The sequence below is a fragment of the Macaca thibetana genome, chromosome 14, assembly GCF_024542745.1.
Source record: "Macaca thibetana thibetana isolate TM-01 chromosome 14, ASM2454274v1, whole genome shotgun sequence".
In the NCBI taxonomy this organism is placed as follows: Eukaryota; Metazoa; Chordata; class Mammalia; order Primates; family Cercopithecidae; genus Macaca; species Macaca thibetana.
Window position 1 is genome coordinate 39,846,014 of NC_065591.1, and position 19,728 is coordinate 39,865,741.

The following is a 19,728-nucleotide window of genomic DNA, read 5'->3' on the forward strand; positions in this document are numbered from 1 at the left end:
CCAATCTTCAAGTGGGGTAAAGGATGAGGGGTAGGCTGTTTCTGGTTGGAAACCCGTGAAAGTGTGAGACTTCACTTTATATTGGTCCTTCCAGGTGTTTTTTGTTTGTCTCTCTGTTTTGTTGTGTTTTGGCTTTTTTTTTTGTTTTTGACAGAGTCTCACTCATTCTGTCATCCAGGCTGGAGTGCAGTGGCAAAATCTCAGCTCACTGCAACTTCTGCATCCCCGTTCAAGTGAGTCTCCTGCTTCAGCATTCTGAATAGTCTTACATGGTAAGACACCAGCCAAAAGTCCTGGCATTTTTTTTTTTTTGAAGTGAAGATTTATAATTCATTATGCTAGAGTATATTCATATAAATCATTTATTTATTCTTTATTGTTGCTAAATAATGTCCTAGTAGCCTGGTAATAGCTAAAACACCTTCCCAGTATGTTATTGGGTAGCAAACCTTTCATTTAGAAAGAACACCCTGGCCAACTGTCGGATCACTTTGGAAATGTTGAAGTCTTCCAGCGCAAGAAATGAAGATGCTGATCTTTATTTTGTATTATTTGTGATAACAATAAATAAATAGCCTGAGATGATTTGTAATCCTATTTTGCACACATTTAATGGCCGAGGTGAAACCAGATCTGCAACTTTTAAGGTTTGCAAACACGATACTTCTATTTTCTGAGACAAAGAAGTTATTCCTTTTCCTTACCTGTTCTTTTTGCAATGCCAAAATCTTTGCTGACAGTTCATAATGGAGCTAATTTTTTTGTCTGGTTTTTAAAACCTAATAAAGGCCCACAGATAATGGACTAGAAAGTGTATGAAATGAAAACTATTGAGCAGGAAACACTTTGCCTTTTGACTATAACCATGTTTGATATATAGTCTCTCTTCAACTTAAGTGTATTATCTTTACATTGTCCCAATAGAGCAAACATTATTTATAACAACAAGGATAAATATTCTCCTTCTGAGCTACTTACTTTTAGTGTTAAACATCACAAAACTAGCGCTAAAATATTTAATAAAATCTTCCAAATTTCATACAGAGCAGATGTCTTAAACACAAGTCTGTTACAATGTGTCAGGCTGAAGGGTGTCCCCCCAACAGATTCATGTGTTGATGTTCAAACTTCAGTAGCTCAGAAGGCAAGTGTATTTGAATACAGGGACTTTAAAGAGATACTTAAGATTAAGCAGTTATGAAGGTAGGCCTTAATCCAATATAATGTTGTGTTTATGAGAGATGAGGACACAGATACACAGAGGGAAGACCATGTGAGGACAGAAGGATAAGATGCAAACCAAGGAGAGTGGCCTCAGAGGACACCAACCTAATTGATACGTTAATCTTGGACTTCTGGCTTCCAGAACTGTGAGAAAATACGATTCTGTTGTTTAAGCCACCCAGTCTGTGATACTCTGCTATAGAAACGAGTAGACTAATACACAGTGCATGGATGCATACAGAGGGCACTCCCTATTTGCCTCTAAAGAGAGGTCTTGGGTTGAGACTGAAAAAAAAGTGAGACCATACATTATTATACAAAAAAAATGCATCAGATTTTTAGTAGAGATTAATACCTCTTATGTTTTCCCAAATGTTAGCCCTAGAAATAAGGTGCAAATAACTCAAATCAGATTCAGATCAACAGGGCTTAGTTATTGACCTTTTAATTCCGGACATTTTAACTCTTCTTTCTTTTTTTTTAACTCAGTAATTGTTCCTTTGTTTTGTTTTGTTTTGTTTTTGTGAGGGGCAGTCTCACTTTGTCACCCAGGCTGGATTGTAGTGGCACAGTCTTGGCTCACTGCAACCTTTGCCTCGCAGGCTCAAGAGATCCTCCCACTTCAGCCTACTGGGTAGCTGGGACCACAGGCGTGTGCCACCACGCTCAGCTAATTTTTAGTATTTTTGGTAGAAAATGGGTTTCTCGACACGTTGTCCAGGCTCGTCTTGAACTCCTAATCTCAGGGGATCTGCCCACCTTGGCCTCACAAAGTGCTATGATTACAGGCATGAGCCACCATACCCAGCTGATTGTTGCTTTTTTGTAGTTGGAAGCAGAGGTAACATAGACTGATTTGCTATCTTTGATTTTTCTCTCATTCTATTTCACATACATGATACATAGACGGAAAACCTTGAGCTTTAGATAATTATAAATGTAAATATCAATTCTGCCACTTGTTAGTGCATAAACTTTGGAAAGTAGTTTAAATTATATGAGCTTCAGTTTCTTTAACAGCATAATATTCTTTAAGTATAATATTCATGGTAGGAGCCTATCACTCTCTCAAAGATAAAATAGCTAATCAAAATTATCCATTTTTATGCTGTAGTTTAACAGGCACAGAATTTAAGTTTGAAATGATGAAAGCATTCTGTAAATGGATGTTGGTAATGGTTGCACAACAATGTGAATATACTAAATACTACAGAACTGTACACTTAAAAATGGTTAAAATGATAGATTTAGGTTGTATATATTTGCAATAATAAAATAATGTTTAAAAATTATATGTAGTAGATACCTTTGTCCTACATAACTCAGACATAAACATTTGCAATTATTTCCATAGAATTATTAAATTCCAAACATCACTATGCACTTCTATCTTTAGTGGGTAGAAGAACTGGTAAACGAATGTAAAGATGATATTGACTTAGATACTTGGTTGGGTATTGTTCATAAACCAAATACTATTTTGTTTTTCAAAAAGATGCATATAAACTAAAGCACTCCTTTAAACAGTTCTTCCAAAAGTTACCAAAACCTCCATGTTTTAAGTACATCATTGGCCGACCCTTTAATTGTCCTGTCAGCAAGCCTCACCTTTGTTACTCACCCTTTCCATAAAACATTTTTCTCATAGGCTTCTAAGACTGGCTCTTCTGATCTCTTGCTTCACTGACTCTTCCTCCTCCTCCTCTTGGCCTTAAAATGCAGCAAATCCTGAAAGTTCTGCCCTTGACCATTGCACCCCTCTTATCTATAAGCTTGCTTTCAGAGCTGTCTCATCCACATACAGAATCTCTACTACCCATCTATACGCAGAATTCTTACAGATTGATATCTCACCCCAGAGATTTTTTCTCTGTGTCCAAGACCCTTGTATTCTATTGCCTTTTCGGCTTCTACTCGTGCCCAGCTCCTTCTCAGACTTCAGGGCTCTGCTTGATTGTTACCTCCTCAATGGTAGCGACTTTAACCACCAAATCTTATGTAAGTTCCCTCTCATATTCTGTGTCTCAAACTAATTAGTCTTCCCTTCAAATTACATTAGAATATTTAAGATGTATCCGTTTACTTTGTTTTTACATTTTTATTAAAAAAGATAGTTACCTTGTCCATATCTACCTTGTAATAATCTCGCTATTAACCTGAGTGCCTAGTGTCTAGACTATAGAAGAAATTTAGGAAACATTAAGAAAGCCTTTATCAAATGAATGAACAATTTACAGAAATTATTTTCTAATGAGAAACATGCTGGTTTGATAGTAATTGCATTATTTTTAAGTAAGAGGATTTTAAGATAGAAAAACTAATAAAGAACGTATACCAGAAAAAGAAAAATATATCTGGCTTAAAAAGATGTTTTCTAGGGTTTCTTTAATATGATACATGATCTAACAAAGTTATATCATAAAATTAAAAAGGATAGTTTTAAAATATTTTTATAGAGAAATATTTCAAAATATAAAATTTCATGGTAACATTATAGAATCCAATTATATGCAGTCAATTTAAGTAATTACAGAAAAAGTGAGTATTAGAAGCCATTATTATTCTCTAATTTAAAACATTATTTCTGTATTAAAAATCGTATCTCTCTAATCTGCATTCCTTCCCTATTTCCATTCTCTAAACATAAGAAACCTTGGAAATTAAAACAAAGACTTAGCTGAAATACATTAGTGCGAACTTGCACAAGTGTTTTTGTTTTTTTTCTGAGCTAGCCTGTGAATTTTGATTTTAAAAATTAAGGTTATGTCTGTTTAAATCTTTATTTTAAAATGCATACCCTGGTTACTTTCAAGGCAGGTGACCAGGATACCACTCTTTGAGAAATATTACATGAACTCACTTTATTTCATGTCGATCTGGCTCATTTAAGGACTTGGGGATTTTGAAGTCCACAAATTAAAGGTCCTACTAATTCAAATAACCGCAGCACTGAAATTCATCTTTGTCCCATTAAGTAGGATAGTCCTGAATTTCAGAGAAAACTTTCATTTAATGTTAGATGCACATAAAGGTAACTCTGAGAACATTTAAAAAATACTGGCAATTGATGCCAAACCCCAAAGAACCTGATTTTTCGGGGATGGGATCGAGCTCAGATATCAAAAGTGTACGCAAGGTTCCCACATGATTCTGAAGTGCGCCCAGGGTTAAAAAATAAGAAGTTATATAAACAAAAACTGAATATGCATATTAAAAGACTATGTATAATACTAGGAAAGATTATTGGCTTATATGTCAATCATATGGTATGTATTTGAACACAATAGTAATGGTATATTTTCTTTAAGTTACTTAAAAATTTATATACGTATCAAACAATCATATAACAAGGCTCATTCATAGAAAAGGGAATCATATAACTAGACATGATACAAAACAGAAAATGCTTGTATTAGTTCATTTTCATACTGCTATGAAGAAATATCTGAGACTGGGTAATTTGTAAAGAAAAGGAGGTTTAATGGACTCATAGCTCCACATGACTGGGGAGGCCACACCATCATAGCAGAAGGTGAAGGAGGAGCAAAGTCACATCTTACACGGTGGCAGGCAAGAGAGCATGTGTGGAGGAACTGCCCTTTGTAAAACCATCAGAACTCATGAGACTTATTCACTATCATGAGAACAGCACACGAAAAACTCACCCCCATGATTGAGTTACCTCCCAATGAGTCCCTTTCACAACACGTGGGGATTATTGGAGCTATAATTCAGGATGAGATTTGTGTGGGGACCCAGCCAAATCATATCACTGCTTTTCAACTTTCTCCAAGTTACTATGGAGACTTTACAAACTGGGTATTATCTTTCAAATTTCTCCTAATCTTTCAATCAATTTGAAATCCTTCTTACTTCCACTAAAACAATTTTATAAAGTGAACTGTCAAATAAATGCATTACATGATTTCACTTTTTAAAGCAATAAAAATGCACCTTGCTGTTTGCTATTGCATCTGGAAGCTTAGAGTCAGTTTAATAGACTAGAAATAACAGTTGAGTTGGATTAACATGATTAGACACATGGGGACAATTGAAAATTTAAAAAAAATAATTTTAGGCAGAGTTGTACATTCACCTTCAGAGTATTAACTGTGATGCCTATAAAAAACAAAGAGGCATTGAATTTTTTACATGAAAACAGCATAGTCCATACATAGCATCACACATTCCAAAATATTAAGTATATTTTGAACAGAAAGACACATTTATCTTACTTTCTTTTTGTGTTAACATAAGGATTTCAATCATAATATTGACAGACAGATTGATGTACTCCAGGCTCATTCTGAAGTAGAAAATGTCCCTCTTAGAAAGCTGCCAAATTTCTGCTAAACAACAGCCTAGCTTATCTTAATGAAACTCTTCCCTTATCAATCGGTCTTCTCTTATTTAGATGATCCAGAACCCCACTCACATTCTGCATGCTTTGTCATGTTTTTTTCTCTAATCAAACTTCGAGATTTCCTGTCTTCCATTTTTCTCTGAGTCTTACTGTGAGACAGGAGTTAATTTGATGTGCTTGTAAATGATAATATGAATCCTAACTATTTTCACGTAAAATATAGTTTCCACATTTTCATACCTAAAAACATACTTGCTCTTTTCAAGCAACTGTAAATCTGGTATGATGACAGAATTTTATATAGGAAAAACCACACATCAACGTTTACCCAGGAGTAACTTCTGGTTTAGGCAGCAAGGCAGAATATAGTAAGGTAAACTTCCTCTTCTCTCCTGCCCATCTCCAACAATTAGAAATATTTAGAAATGCTGATCAAATATAACCACAAATATAATTCTAAGCTAAAATGAAAGTGAAATTCTAGGTGAAGAAAAACATAAAGCCACTGAGTATGGGGACAATTTGGATGGCTCATTAACATCCATTCAGGGACAGAAGTTTTGGCCTTAGGGTTACAGAGGACTGACTTAGTGGCTTAGTTCCTGGGACTAAGTCTCCTGCATAACCAGACAGTAAAAGATGATCGCTGTTTAGACACAGTAAAAGATGATCCCTGTTTATAGCCCTGTTTAAAATGTGTAAAGGATAAATATCTTAAAATACCCTCTGCTATCTCTTTTTTCTGAATCCCCTCATTGAAACAGCCAGTTTCTGGAGTACTGAAATGATGACACAGGTCTTTCCCAGTGCCTGATAGTATATTTATTTTAAGATGAGGTTGTCTTTTGTTATGCTAGAATAACTGTCTAATAAATGTCACATTTTGTGAGTTTTCAAGAAACTAAAAAATGTTGGAATAGAAGTAGCTATGATTGTCACTAGGCATGTATTAAAAATTGGACAGACATACTTTTACATATTGATTTTGTGTCACTAAGTTGTCTAAGAGCATAAGCACCTGAAAACACTGGGGTGGAGGGGTAGTAAAACATGGTAAAAAGAGAGGTATAATGAAATGGATAGCACAGACACCCTGGTTGTTTTTCATATTCAGTTTGTTACCTTCATAAAACATATCACTAATTATTTGTGTATTTTAATTAACAAACATAGAAATACACATATAACCATTTATTCTTTGAACCTTATATAACTAGCACATAGCTCTGTTTCTGACATAGAAATATTCAAAAGATTGTTTTCTCAATAAATGATTTAACAATATATATGTATGTGTATATATACTCTCTATATATATTCTTTCCCTTTATGGCAGTGAAAGAAAGTTGTAAGCTATTCTAATGTCAGAGAAACATAAAAAAGAATATATCAAATTACTCTTTCTATGGATATCACCTTGGCTGAACCTTCTCTTTTCTCTCACAGGAGGCCAGAAAGTCACAGATTACTGGGTCAGGAGTGAAAGCAGCCAGCTGTCAGGGAGCAGTTTAGACATGTTCTTTATTTTACATGTATCTGTGGTACAATGGGGAGGGAGATGGTTGATGTGGTACGGATCAGGTATGGCTTGGACAGGAACCAAAGCTTATGTGGCTTTGAAATGCAGATGTTAAATTCTCAGATCAGGCATGGTGCCACAGTGGTTACTGTTTTTTTGTCCAAGGAACACACATTCTCTTTACTCAAATTTTGGCTGTAGACAAAAACAGATAAAAAAGTATAATAGTCATAAGGGATATTTTGCCTTAATTAATTTATCTTAATTCAGTACACATTTTAAGAAGTAATGTATCACCACACTTAGATGCTGTAAACAAACATCATGCATTATTTAGTCAAAAGAGCTTATCAGTCAAAAAAGCAGGATCTGAAAATACGTTAAACAATATGGTATAAGTAAATATTCATTTTATACTACTTGGTACACTTGTTTTGAATCTACAGGTCACTGTAAACATTGAGGTTCACTAGAATCAAATGCCTCCTGATGATGTAGGCATGCTGTAAATCCTATGCTGGATCTTACAGTTAATTCCCTTTCCTTTTCATTTGCCTTCCTCTCCCCACAACCAGTCAACAAATACTTCCAAGCTGCTTTGCTATTAATATTAATGTAAAATGCAAACTCTTACCAAAAAGATCCTATACAACCAGACGGCAAACACTTCTCTAACATGACTTCTTCCCACTTGTATCTACTGACCATATTCTGACTACATTTTCCCTTTTTTAGACGTGTTTCTTTCTCGAATATGGCAATTTAAATCACAGCTCTGAACCTCTGTTCCTGCTATCTAGAATACACTTTTTGCAGTAATTCACACAGCTATCATCCAATTAGCATCCATGTCTCAGCCCAAGTCTCACCTTCTTGATTATATATACCTCATCATTCTTGTTTGCTGCCTTCCAGCCCATATGATACCATCTATATTTCCTTAGTTGATGTCCTTTGTAAAACTCAACAATATCATGCATTTTCAATTTTTTGTTTGTTTTTATGATTTTGTACACCTTCCCTCTCTTTAGTTTGTCATTTATTTTAGGGGAGGTACTGATTTTGATATGTTACCTCTACTTCCTTCAACAGTGACTAGCAGATGGAAATATTAAATACATTTTTAAAAAGAAGCAAATTACACCATAGGAAATGTACTGATGTTCTTTTAAATGACTTGCCAAGAATTATTCTGGAATATTTCAATGTTTTTATAGCATTTTGAGTTAAATAAATTTAAAACCTAGGTATAGCATTCTTAAAGAGTACACAACTAAGGAAGGTAAAAATATCGTGTAATTATAATGGAGAGAGGTGAGCCATGAATTCTTTAAACTATAGTTTTTGCCTTTTGTGATCTGACCACAGCATTTCTTCCTGGCTTTATGGCTGAGGTTTATGGGCCTCACATATAAATTCCAGAAGCTTCTTTGGACCCGAACATTCACTGCACTAAAAAAGACCAGAAACTCCTGAAAGGTATGAGGGAACTGTTATCACAGACTCCTCTCACGTCTAACTTTCTTTAGCTCTGGAAAGGCTTAACACTCCCATTCTTTTATTTTATAATATATGCTGATTTTTCTGTGCCCACAGATTCTGAGAAATTTGAATCCTAAAAATGTGTCTTCAATATATATTTAAATCTTAGACTATATTTATTCTACAACTTATTTGTCAAACTTATGTTTTTGCTATTTTTCATTGTTTGTGTGTATATATTTATACTTATATGTATAGGTTTCACTAATTTCAAATTATGTATATGGTATCATTAGGTAAATAAACAAAAATAAATTTATGCATTTCTTTTCCCACTGGAATACATTAAATTACTTTCAAATTTTTATTATTTCAAACATTGCTATAATTAATATTCTTATGCTATAGTCCAGACATATATGAAAAAGTGCAAATACTACCTTTTAAAATTTTGTTCTCAAAAGTGATTGTATCAATTTAGAGTGTATGTGCATATCTGTTCCCTAGTATTCTAGCATCAAACATTTTCATTTCTTAAATTTGTTTACCGCATTTGCCAAACTTGTCAATTTTTTTATTAATATTTTCCATATATTCTGTTGAAGTTGAACATGCTTTTTTCTTTTCACCTTCCACATCAGAATGCAATTAATGAACCATGACTATGGCCAGCTTAACTAGACACAGCAAATAATGTTTTAAAGTAATTTATCTAGTACCAGTGCACGGACTTTATAGATTAATTGAAGTCGAATTGATATCTTTATAAAATTTAACATCCATCAACATGAATTTACAGATTTCATATTTACTCGGGTCTTGTTTAATACTCCCTCAATACTGTTATGTTATTTATAAATTTTGAAATTATTTAATATTTTTCTCGGTAAATATCACATATTTTATAGTTCCTTTTATTGCTCTCATGGATAGTACATTTGGTATAGCAATAACATTTTTAATTTGGTCCTTGCTGCTATATTTTAATTTCTTTGAATTTTGTTTGATTCTTTTTGAATTTTAGTAATTTAGAATGAAAAAGATGCTTTTCTGTCTTTTAGAAATAAATATAAAATATTTAAAGACATTAGGGTTTTATTAGAGTTTAATCCAAACTTTAACGTATTTCTGAGAAATATAAAAAATTAGAAATACTTTAATTTACATATCCCCTTTTATCTTCTCTATGATGACTGTCTGCTTTAACTGTTTAATAAAGCATAGTGCACATGTTAAAAAGAGCACATCACATAGAAGTCCAGATTGAGGGCAGTATTCAAACTGCATACATGTATAACTAACACTAACCACAAACCAGAATTCCGCTTCTTGCTCTTACAAAAATGGTAATAGAAATAGTCACAGGGAAGACTAGAAACATTGATAAATAGGATGTCACAGAATGATTTAAATGACGTTTAAGGAGTTTGTTATTTAATCAGTAAATATTGGGACACTTTTAGAGTTTTCTAATTTAATAATCACTTTTGACCTGAGAGTGAGGCAAGCAGACTGACAATTAAGCAGCTGTGTTGGAGTGTATTTATATGTAATTTTGTGTCTTTCCACGTACAATATAAGTGTGAAAGGTCAGGCAGGTGGATCACCTTAGGTCAGGAGTTTGAGCTACTTGGGAGGGTGAGGTGGAAGAATCGCTTGAACCCAGGAGGCAGAGGTTGCAGTGAGCCGCAAAAAAACAGAATTAAAAAACAAACAAACAAACAAACAAAAAACAGAATAAAGGAATGTTATGAAATTTACAAGTCATATAAAAAGAGTATGATGAGAAGCCTGTGGATGAGTATATGGAAGTATAAGTGGATCATCAGTGAGATACCCAGAGGAAAAGGAATAGAAGAATTTCCATGAGGCAATTATGTCCACAGTATGAGAAGCTATAGAGTATTTCAGAAAAAAATAAGTGAGAAAATAAGTCATTTAATTTGGTGTCATAAGTTATACTTCTTTTTCCCCTGCCTTTTCTATAAATAAATTGTCTTTGATCAGTTTCCTTGTCATAGCCCAGAAGCAGAGTTAGTCTTTACTTATATTTTCCTCATGTCAACACTATAAAATATTTTATAAATTATATAATGTATTATAAAAACAAATTATTTTGTTAGACAAACATTTATATAATTTTGAATGTAAAACAATTATTTTTCTGTGTACTAGAGTTACAATGATAAAAAGACAATTCTCTCACTTTATACTTAAATTGTTATTACTATTATTATTATTATTATTGATGGAATCTCACTCTGTTACCCAGGCTGGAATGCAGTGGCACGATCTCGGCTCACTGCAACCTTTGCCTCCCAGCTTCAAGCGATTCTTCTACCTCACCCTCCCAAGTAGCTCAAACTCCTGACCAAACGTGATCTACCTGCCTGACCTTTCACACTTAAATTGTTTGTGGAAAGACACAAAATTACATATAAATATTTAGAGAAAGACTGGACATGGTGACTCATGCCTGTAATCCCAGCACTTTGGGAAGCCGAGAGGGGCGGATCACTTGAGGTCAGGAGTTCGAGAATGGCTACCATGGCAAAACACCATCTCCACTAAAAATACAAAAATCAACTGGGTGTGGGGGCACCCACCTGTAGACCCAGCTACTCGGGAGGCTGAAGCAGGAGAATTATTTGAACCCGGGAAGCGGAGGTTGCAGTGAGCTGAGATCATGCCACTGCACTCCAGCCTGGGCAACAGAGTGAGACCCTGTCATAAATAAATAAATAAATAAATAAATAAATAAATAAATAAATAAATATTCAGATATAATTTTAGATAACCTTAAGTGCTGTAAAGGACTAGAATGTGGCAGATTTAATTGATGTACCTTTTCATCTTTCTATGAAACCATCTCTTTCAGAATATATGATTAAAAGTATTTTTATTTTCCATCAACAGGTGCTCTATATTCTTCCTTCTATTGTTCCTGAATTTGGCCACTAAACTTTTATTGGCAAGAAAGATATCATCAGAGTAATGGAAGCAGACACTTTTAAATGTGCTTATGCTTAGGTTTGTCTATACCACTTCTGCATTACCATAAAAAGACATGCCTGAAGAAAAAGTTGGAGGATACATACTACCCAATTTCAAATGATACGATGAATCTACCATAGGTAAGTTAGAATGATATTGGTGAAAGATAGACACATAGATCAGTGGAGCAAAATAGCCCAGAAATATATCCACATACATACACCCAGGTGACTTTTGATAAAGAAGCAAAGACATTCCAAGGAAGAAAGAATAATCTTTTCAACAAATGATGTTCAAACAATTAGCCATTCATGGTCAAAAAATTGAACCTGGAAACAGACTTTACAGTTTTTGCACAGATTGACTCAAAATAGATCATAGACCTAAGTAGCAAATGCGAAACTACAAAATATGAAAGGAAACGAAAGAGAAAGTGTGTGGACTTTTATTTGATAAAGGGTTTTTAGATACAACACTAAAACATAATCCATGAAAGAAAAGTTTAAGTTAGACTTAATTTTCATAGCTGGCAAGTATCAAAGTATGCCCTCAGCCTACAGACAAAATGAACTCCCTGTAGCTAACTGAGATGATCAAAATTAAAACAGAAACTGGTGGCCATGGCTGGGTGAGAGACTGATCATGTACTCTATGTTCACAGAAATATGTTGTAGAAATACCATAAGACGTTTTTTTCTACAATCTGGCCAAACCAGTCTTTGTTGTGAAGCCAAAATAAGCTGTGACCAGAAACCGCTCCATCACGCACCCTTTCAAACACAGATGTTGAAAGAAACATCTTACAGAGACTTCTGGTTTCGCTGTTGGGAACCAACCACTCAGAGCTTAGCTGACCCAGCCAATCAGAGTTCAGCTAATGAGAACTCGTCTGTGCAGAACAGTTAGAACTAAGCAAGTTTCAATCTTTCATTGGCATAAAGGAGAACTCCCGCATGGCGAGTATATGGGAACTATGTTTGAATCTCACATTTTCCATTGTACATCTGAGAGTCAACCTTCCTAAAATCTCTTTATATAAAATAAACGTTCCTCTTTTTTCTATTTATAAAAATGTTAATTCCTGAGACGCTGATTTTCTTTTTTTCTTAGTTTTTGAGACAGAGTCTTGCTTTGTCACCCAGGCTGGAGTGCAGTGGCACCATCCCCGTTCACTGCAACCTCCACCTCTCAGGCTCAAGCAATTCTCTTGCCTCAGCCTCCAGAGTAGCTGGGAATACAGGCGAGCACCACCACGCCCAGATAATTTTTGTACTTTTAGCAGAGATGGGGTTTCACCATTTTGGCCAGGCTGGTCTCGAACTCCTGGCCCCAAGTGATCCACCTGCCTTGGCCTCCCAAAGTGCTGGGATTACAGGTGTGAGCCATTGTGCCCAGCCCCCTCAGATGCTGATTGTTTCTCCTGTGTATTCTTGTTTTATATTTTGGGAGACAGCAGAGACTAGTTGGTGGGAGATGTACTTTGGAAGGAGAAAGCTGGCAGTTAAATATTGACTTTTCTTGCTTACTTGGGTATATATAGTTTGGGCAACTCATTAACCTCTCTAGGCTCTAAATCCCACCTTTGTAAAATGAGGATAGTGAATTGTTATGAAGAGTAAATAAGGAAGCACTTGTGAAACACTTAGTAACTGATACTTAGTAAACATATAAATATTTGAAAAATGAAAACAAATATGACTTCTAGTTTTCTTTACTTGCTGTTAACATATCACAAAAATGTCAAGATAAGCAATGAGGAATGCTTGTGCCCTGACAGAAAGAATAGATTTCAACAGGATAGCAAATGTGTTTTTAAAGCAATGAAGCCAACAGCTGCCAGATTTTCATTATTTAAATTGTTCAGTGCCTCAGGGAACTTGGTGTAAACTAGCTAAGATATCTTGGGACTGGAATATTACAAAAATATTAAGTCAAGGTGATTTCTGGAATTTAGATAATGCCCATATTGTGATAGATTTGATCCTATGGCTAAAAGAATCATCTACTTGCATTAATTCTTGCATTAAAGTCATGAAAACACATATTAAGAGAACAAAATTTGAAGATGTTAAACCAACAGAAGACTTATGAAGGCCAAGGGATTTTGTTAATTGGAGTTGTTATTTTATTTGTTTTCAGTGAAAAAGGTGAATTAAAAAATGCAAAATCCTGATATGAATTTATAGGATGTTCATAGATTATATCATAAACCTTACCTGGTTTTATAAATATAATTTCAAAAGCAAGACCTTAAATTCAAAAATAATTAAGTCCAGAGAAAACACAAACATATGAGGTACGACCTGGAGAGTGGGGGCACAAAGATGGCAGTCGAGGAGAGCAGAAGGTTGCACTGATAACAAGGTCATGGTATTGAATATGTATTTGTTGGCTAAGCAATAACTTTAATTGCAACCTTCCTTGCAGCCAAGTCCAAAGTAAAACACACCCTGCTCTACAACTCTTATTATCAAAGAATAGAAAGGATACCTGGGACATAAAATGAGTAAAACTGTTTCAAGAAATAAATTCTAAAATAAAAATCTCTCAAACCAATATCATAATTCAATTCAAGAAAATCAATACTTCGGCCCAGCACGGTGGCTCACACCTGTAATCCCAGCACTTTGGGAGGTCGAGGTGGGCGGATCACGAGGCCAGGAGATCAAGACCATCCTGGCCAACACGGTGAAACCCCGTCTCTACTAAAAATGCAAAAAATTAGCCGGGCGAGGTGGCGGGCGCCTGTAGTCCCAGCTACTAAGGAGGCTGAGGCAGGAGAATGGCGAGAACCGGGAGGTGGAGTTTGCAGTGAGCAGAGATTGCGCCACTGCATTCCAGCCTGGGTGACAGAGCAAGACTCTGTCTCAAAAAAAAAAAGAAAAGAAAATCAATCCTTCTAGGGGTCAATACAATGATGTAGTCCAAACTCATGTTATCGTATTTATCATATTTTAACAGTTCTACTCCCAAGTCACACACAGTAGGTTGAACAAGCACAAGCTTTTCTTATACCTAAATGAGAGCATTCTATTTTATTCTTTCTTATCCAGACTAGAGAATGGGAAAACATACATGTAAAAGGAAGCTCTATAGTTTTTGATATGAGGGACTTCAACATTTTCCTCACCATTGTATCTTAAAGAGCTAGCAGTGTCTGACACATAATAGGTATTTAATAAATGTTTTCATAAAAATAAACCAATAATAAATGTGAATAAAAATTGAATGTTGATTAATATTAGGCCAAACTGAGGGAGGAAGCACAGACTTTGAATAATACCTAAATTCTCCACTAATTCATCTTATAATTAAACAGTGAGAGATTGAGGCAGGTGGTGTGAAGTGATAAAAGCTAAATATCAGGATACTCAATGTTCACCACGATTCCTTATGGCATCTCTCTTGCTTGGAGAGACAACTGGGCACTGCAGCAGGTGAGAGCCAGAAGAAAAAGTGTATCTTTCTCTCCAAATGTGTACTTGTAAACAGATCCAGATAATCTTGGTTTACTACAAGCATACTGGCCTCTAGGTTATAATAAGGAAGCATAAGATTTTCCCAAGATTAGATAACTTTGGTGACACATCTGTCAGGAATTTAAGTCAGTAATAGGCTGATTAAAAGACCTTAAGGAGCATAGCAGTAAGGACAGGACTTACAACAGGTTTATAGTTGGCAAAAGAGAAGCAGGATCAGATAATTCTAGGAGAAACCTCCATATGAAAAAGGTTGTTATTTTGACTGCTAATAACACATCACTCCTCAAACAGCTTGGGACCAATAACAATGCACGTATGTGTTGTAACCTAGTAATGAGAATTAGGAAAACTATGCGTTGTGATGTCCAAACTAGTTTGTAATCACCTTAGAAGTAACAAGATGGGTTTGTGGATGAAAATGTTAGATTACCTCCTTTTTGTTCTCTTCTCCTATTCCTCTTCCTTTTCTTTCTTCCCCCACTTCCTTCTCTCCCTCCCTCCTTCCTTCCTCCTTCCTTGTTTCTTCTCGCTCTCTCTCTTAGTGTCTGTGTGTGTGTGTATATATATGTATGTGTGTGCAATTAATTTTTCTTTACTATTTGGGGACATATAATGCAATATTATAGCAATAACCACAATAAAATACTAATAATACCCCTCAATATTTGAATATTTACAATATTGTTGTAAGAACTTGATGTATATTAAATAATTCCATCCTCACAACAACCCTATGAAGTAGTTACTATTACCCACCTCTTCACTTAATATTAACAGTGATACATATTGATAAAATAACTTACCTAAGTTCACAAAGCTAGAAAGTGACTGAAGTTTGATTTAAATCTAGGCAATCTAACTCCAGAGTTGGTGCCTTTGATCACTACAGGGTATAGGTACATAGTTAATAATTTAAAATGTATGAACATATTTGAGGATGCACGCTTAACGTTTAATAGAGTGAGTGATTAAAATGTTGAATGCCATTCAGACTATTAGAAGGATTTAATGTATAAGACTGTTCATCTCAGGAAGCTAATGAAGCAAAGAAATAGCATTATTTCGTTGTTGAAAGAACAAAGCTAGGATTGAGGTGCTATCATATGACTCAGCTTTTGTATAAGCATTTACTAAGCACATGCATTCTGGTATATATGCTATAATTAGTACTTGATATACATAGCACACATGCACAGATCATCTCTACTTACCACTTTATTATTTTTTAAGGATATGAAAGTCAATAATTTTTCTTACACACACACATTAAAATCAAAATTTACTTTAATCCCCAGATTTCTGGATGCAACACCTGGTCCTGTCAATGGTAATGTCTTATGATTAAGATTTAGAGAACTGATCTTGAATAACATATATGTAAGGAGCCAATTTAGTTTTAAAATTATGCAGATACAACTTAGCATAACATCTGGTTAATGTGTTATTCAAAATGAATTTTATTTTAATAGATTAATATTATATAGGTCTCCTATGGGAAAAAGAATAGACAAATTGACCTTTTCTCAAATGTAATAATAGTATGTAATACAGATTTTTGTAGATGAAATCACTGTTATTAAAATAGTGTGTATATATATGCTACTTTTATGGACACAAACAGAATATCTAAAATAATGAATTTTTTTTACTATACTTTTTATTAATTTTTTTTTCTTCAAGAGACCGTTTTTGTTGTTCTTGTTATGTGTTTGGGGATGAGGAGATTTGCTGTACCTCCTTTTTCAATAACTGACTTTAGGTGAGACTGACCATAGCCTTCTATATAGCAGTTGTCCAGCTTAGTATTTTTTTAATTAGTTGATCTCATCTTCTCTGAGAATTCTCCAACTTTCTCGGTATTTACTTTGTGATTGTGGTTGAGTAATTTGAAATAACTTGTGTCTAGTTAACTGGGGAAAATAAAGATAACTCTTATGTCTCCCTCACATATTTTTAACTGGATGGTGGGAGTTTATGGATGGACTTAAGATGGATATATAATACAATACAATATAGTATAATATCATATATGTATAAAGATGGGTGCATTTCTCTCTGGATAAGATCTGTGTTTTTTATGATGTTCTCACAAGAATTGAAGATTAGGAAGAAAAATAAGAATCTTAATGTATTATTTTAGGCCTACATTAAATTTCTCAGAAGTCGTTTTGGTAGCGATTAATATTCTCAAAGTCAGAACTAAGTTGTTAATCTAAACCACTCATTGGGTGACCTTAGTTAACTAATTTGTAAAACAGGTACTTTGAATTAGATTACGGTTTAAGGATCCTTCTAGTGTGAGTATTTGTATTTAGTTCAAAGTAGCAAACATTTCCATCTCATTTGCCAAAACAGATAAAATATTCTAATATTTAGATTTATGAAACAATTGTCTATTTTTACTTACTATAGTAATTATATGTTAACAATTTAAACACTAATACCTATTTAAAGATGATTTATGGCACAGTAGTGTGCAATTCCATTTGTTATCAGTATTATGATTAATATCCAGATGGCTTGTAGATATTTTCAATAAATTATTCAGCACATATAAGATAAATATATCCACACATACATATGTAATATGTTTATGTATGTGTATATGAAAAATAACAGTCCTAATATATATATAATTACAAATTGTAGAATAGGTACTTTATAAACCTTAGGACCTATGACGTTTTTCCCAAAATTGATGTTCATACTGTAGTCTTAGATTTTGCTTTCATCCAGATTTTTTTTTGAAAACCGGAAGGAGTTCATTCATTCATTTTGTAAGTTGTTGGAGCATGAAAGTATTATTTCTTATAATTATCAAATCTTCTTGATGTACTTTCTTTGTGGGCTTAGATATTCTGGAGAAGCTGTGAATGTGAGTCAACAAACATGGCAAGTATTTTGTGCCACCTCCTCAAAATTTTGCGTAACGTGCACAGCATAATGCCAAATAAATAAAACTTGCAGCAGAAAGCTGATGATTTAATTTTCATTTTTACGTGAAGTAAATGTTTTAGAACACTTTTATGCCATTCATTTATTAGACAATAATCTCCTAAAACATAAAAAGCAACTTAAGTGCTTAAAACTTTGAAATTATAGGACAAGTTCAAAAGCCAAAAACTCATAGGCAGGAGTTGGTGTTACAGTCTTTAACATAATTATTTATTTTAATTGACATAATTGTATGTATTTATGGTGTACATAGAATGTTTTCATACATGCAATGTATAGTGATCAGATCAGGGTAATTAGCATATCAATCATCTCAAACATTTATCATTTATTTGCTGAGGACATTTAATACCCTCTCGTCTCACTCTTTGAAAATATATAGTATAGTATATACAAGCACCACAGAACACTGGAATTTTCCTCTCATTTAGCTGTAATTTTGTATTCTTTAACAAATATCTCCCTATCCTCCCATTCCCTCACTTCCCAGCCTCTAGTAATCTCTGGTCTCATGTTTACTTCAATGAGATGAACTTTTTTAGCTTACACTTATGAGTGAGAACGTGTTGTTTTTAACTTTCTGTTTCTGGCTTATTTCACTTAACATAATGTCTTCCAGTACAACTCATGCTCCTGTGAATGACAAGATTTTATTCCTTTTGTGGTTAAGTAGCATTCCATTGTGCATATATAACATACTTTCTTTATTAATTCTTCTGTTATTGGACACATAGTTTGATTCCATCTATTGGCTATGGTGAATAGTGTTGCGATAAACATGGGGGGTTCTATATTTGGGTGTTTGTCCCCCTAAAACTCGTGTTCAAATTTTATCTCAATGTTTGAAGTGGGGCCTAATGGGAAGCATTTTGGGGAAGCATAATCTAATCTTTTGTGAATACATTAATGCCCTCCCTGGTGAGGTTGGGCGTGGGATAAGTGAGTTCTTGCTCTACTAGATCCTGTGAGAGCTGGTGGTTTAAAAGGGCCTCCCTCCCTCAACCGCACTATTGCTTCTTCTCTCTCCGTGGGATCTCTGCCCCTTCTGGCTCTCCTTTCCTTTCTGCCATGAGTGGAAGCAGTCTGAATCCCTCACCAGAAACAGATGCTTCGTGGCGTATTTCACCGGCAATGCTTCTTATACTACACCCAGCAGAACTTGAGCTAAATCAACCTCTTTTATTTACAAATCACTCAGCCTCACATATTTCTTAACAGCAATACTAAATGAACTAAGAAAGAGGTGCAGATGTCTCTTTGATTTTCTTTCCTTTGGATAAATACTCCGTAATGGGATTGCTGAATCGTATGACAAACACACAACTAACATTATCCTGAAGGAGGGCAAGCTGAAAAGATTTCCTCTAAGAGCTAAAATAGGACAAGGATGTCCATTCCCACATTCTTATTGAACATAGTACTAGAAGTCTGTGAAAGAGCCATCAGGCAAGAGAAAGAAACTGGAAAGGAGGCAGTAAAATTTTCCCTGTTTGATATGATTTTATTATAATATATACAGAAAAGTCAAAAGACTCTACCAAAAATCTCAGAATTGATAAATGGATTCAGTAAAATTGCTGAATACAAATTCAACATACAAAAATTAGAAGTGTTTCAATACATGAATAACAAAGTAGCTGAAAAATATCAAGTAAGCAATCCCACTTACAGTACCTACAAAAAAAATAAAATAAAATAACTAAATTTAC